Source organism: Chenopodium quinoa, unplaced genomic scaffold (assembly GCF_001683475.1).
Source record: "Chenopodium quinoa cultivar QQ74 unplaced genomic scaffold, ASM168347v1, whole genome shotgun sequence".
In the NCBI taxonomy this organism is placed as follows: domain Eukaryota; kingdom Viridiplantae; phylum Streptophyta; class Magnoliopsida; order Caryophyllales; family Amaranthaceae; genus Chenopodium; species Chenopodium quinoa.
In genome coordinates, this window is record NW_018745024.1 from 4,010,574 (window position 1) to 4,014,087 (window position 3,514).

The 3,514-nt window shown below is 36.1% G+C and overlaps 1 long non-coding RNA gene across 1 annotated transcript; it reads right to left on the minus strand.

Annotated features, from left to right (window-relative positions):
* Positions 1–396: 396 nt before the first annotated feature.
* On the minus strand, positions 397–2,205 carry LOC110708974. Its single transcript, XR_002508810.1, has 2 exons — positions 1,069–2,205; positions 397–670 (listed from the first exon to the last, which is right to left on the minus strand). It is a non-coding gene; the product is annotated as an uncharacterized LOC110708974 (long non-coding RNA).
* Positions 2,206–3,514: the final 1,309 nt, after the last annotated feature.

The window sequence follows — 3,514 nt, forward strand, 5'->3', positions numbered from 1 at the left end:
TGGTGATTCTTGGGTGGATTTTGGTGATTTGTGGGTCGATTTTGGTGGTTTGTGGGTAGGGCTGGCAAATGGATCAGGTCGGGTCGGGTTCGTGTTCGGGTCACCTAAATTTCGGGTCAGCTACCCCCAACCCGAACCTGATCCATTTAATTTTTCGGGTTGAAAACCCTAACCTAAACCTGATATTTTCAGATTCGGGTCAACCCGAAATTGACCTTATTTGACCTGATTTTTTATTTGGGTTAAAATCAGGTTTCTTTGACCTGAAATTAACCCGACCCAAACCTGATATATTCAAGTTTGGGTTAACCCAAAATTGACCTGAATAACTTTTTTTTCATTTCAAATACAAGTTGTTCAGGTTAAGCATTTTAATTCAAACCAAAATTAAATAGCTTAGTCTAACAAAGTAACAATCCTACTTAACGATAATAAACCAATAAAAATTGTAATTCACTAATTACAAACCAAAGATAAAGTTTTAATAACACAAATTACAGTTTTCAAAAAATAATAGAAGATGCAATAAGATTTTCATTTGGATTAAGATCGGGCGATGTTGGGACTGTCAATTTGTCATGGCTGTCATCCGTGTTCACCACCTCAAGCTTCAAAATTGATCCACAACATTTCCAATTGAACATGGGTGGGCTACTTCTTGCTGCCAAACCTATAAAGAAAAACAACACTAACATAATTAAAACATGCAATTCTAAATCAGACTATATTATCTAGATCTAACTAGTAAGATCTAAATTAAAACATGCATGCTCATGATAAACAAAAGTAAACAACAAATATTAGCAAGAGTCACCATAATATAGACAACATTTAACAATAAAAATTAGCATTAACAATAAAAAATTAGCAAAAACAACCGTATAATAACATAATCAACAACATTTAACATCAGAATTTAGTAATAACACTCGAAAATTAGCATGTAAAAAACTAAAATAAACGGAAGCAAGTAAATATAAATTAACAACAGAAGAATTAGAAAATAAACAAAACTAGCATATAAAAAACACGAAAAAAAAACAGAAAATAAATTAAGAAGCAAGATACCTTTGATGAAGGAGAGGAATTCGTGGAGGAGTGAAGGATTCAAGCCGTCAAGGAAATGACAATGGTAAAGTTGGGCTTAACGGAACTACCTCTGTCGAATTCAACAATGAGTTTTTGAGGAGAGAGAAAATTAAAGAGAGAGAAGTGAGGGGAAAAACGGCTGAAGATCAATGAGGGGAAATGAGTTCATTTAGGGTATTGAATTTATATATGGAAGCCTCTTTGTGAATTTGGGCTGGGCTTAATAAGATTTTTACGTTTTTTTTCTTTTTCTTACTTAAATTAGTTCGGGTTATCAGGTCGGGTTCGGGTTGACCCGACCTGATTTTGACCTGAAATTTATTTCGGGTTAAGTGGGTCGTTTTCGGGTTGAGATTTTCAACCTTAACCTAACCCATTTAATTTTGGGTTCGGGTTCGTGTCGACCCATTTAAGTTTTCGGGTCGGAAACCTCAACCCTAACCCGCTTTTTTCGGATCGGGTTCGGGTCGGGTTTTCGGGTCGGGTCAGTTTTTGCTAGCCCTATTTATGGGTGGGTTTCGGTGATTCTTGGGTGGATTTCGGTGGTTTGTGGGTGGGTTTCGGTGATTCGTGGGTGGATTTCGGTGGTTTAATTTGTGGGCGGCGTTTCGTCGGTTTTGGGTGGATTTGCTGGGTTTTGGCTAGGTTCGTTGGTGGTTTTCTTGGTTTTGGTTGGGTTCGTGGGCGGTTTATTGGGGTTTGTGGTCGGGTTTCGGTGGTTTTTGCTAGGTTCGTGGTGGGATGTCGGTGGTGGTTTTGAATTCAAACAGTCGGTGGGTTTGGTTGTTCCGGTGGTTGTCGGTGGTTTTGGGTTTAGTTGTTCTAGGTGTCGGTGGTTATGGGTTTTTGTTTAATTTGTTTTTGTTTTGTTTTTTTTGTTTTTTTTAAGTAGGATTAATACTTAACCAAGTGCCCTTATTTTTCATTAATCATACTTTAAAAGTTTTGCCTAGGAGTCCGCGCAAAGGCCCTTTGTTGTAGATAACTGTTAACGGAGGTAGTATTTAAGTGGGGAACATGGAAGAGAGAGAAATGATAAAATAATTTAAATGGTGTTTAAAATATGAGAGAAAAATGATACTCCTTCTGTTTCATTATGTTAGTCACTTAGGGCCTATTCACATTTACTAAACTGAGCTGAACTGAACTGATTGGAGCTGAATTGAACTGAACTGAGCTAAAATGAATATTTTATGAGAGAGGGAAATTGGGAACTAAATTAAACTGAACTGAACGAAAATTAAGTAAATGTGAACAGGTCCTTGGTACCATATACTATTTTAGGTGTTTCAAATTAATCTATCCATATTGAATATATTCCATTTTAAACTTAGTTTTATATTGTAATACCCGGATATTTTACGATTTTATATAATATATTTTATAGAAAAAAATAAATAAAGTAATTTTTAAAACCTATTTTAAGTCTAGTAGGATTCTTTTATAAGATATTATTTAAAAAGCTTATAACCCTAATTATATTAGGTATTATGTGCAACTTTTATTAAATCCTTGGAATTTCACTTCTTTTTCTTCAATTCGTTGCTTTTCCTTCCTGTGTGTTTTCTTCATCAAAACCAAATCACTTTGCTAGTCATGATAGCCCATTATGCGTATAATCCCTCATCATCATCATCTTGATCTTGATTTGTATTCTTTTGATAATCATATGTTAATAATCATATATACTCCTGTAACTCGCCTAAGACGCCAACCAACCATATTTTGTGATAGCTTTATGGCGTGAGCTCTGACTTATCTCTTGCTTGTTTCACGCATTATCAATATATAGTATCATTATTTTATTTTTTTTGACAAAAGATACTATTAAAGAAAAACAGGATTACAACCTAAACAGACTAATACATGAACATAAAAAAACCACACACACTAAGAACTAGTTCAGGAGGATCGAAGATAAGAAAATACTGAAAAGATCGTGCAGCAGACCAAGAGCCACGGAGCCTGGACAACCCAGAATACCAAATCACATCTAAATTGTGGACCAAGAGAAGCCGATTGAACTGAAACTGTCGAGATGGACCGAGCGCGCAGATAATAAACCTTGAAAAGAACCCGAATTGGCATTGAAAGCGACGGGAACTCATGATGGAAACTGTTGGGAAACGAAAGAACCCGAAAAAAGCACCCTGTTGCTGAAGACCTAACCTATGACACCATTCCACTCCTAGGGATCGAAAAACAAAACTACATCCTAGGAGTCTCCAAACAAAACTTATAGAGTCATATACTCTAATGACTCTATGAGAAATCGTGCATCCAAATGCAGGTTCTCCTCTTGCAATTCTACTGACACAGAATGCAAGAAAATGGAGGACTTTGCTCAACCCAAACATTAAAGATGGGTAGCCTCCTTCAAGATACTGGTTAACAGCGATGACTGACCTTGTCATCACCCACACTA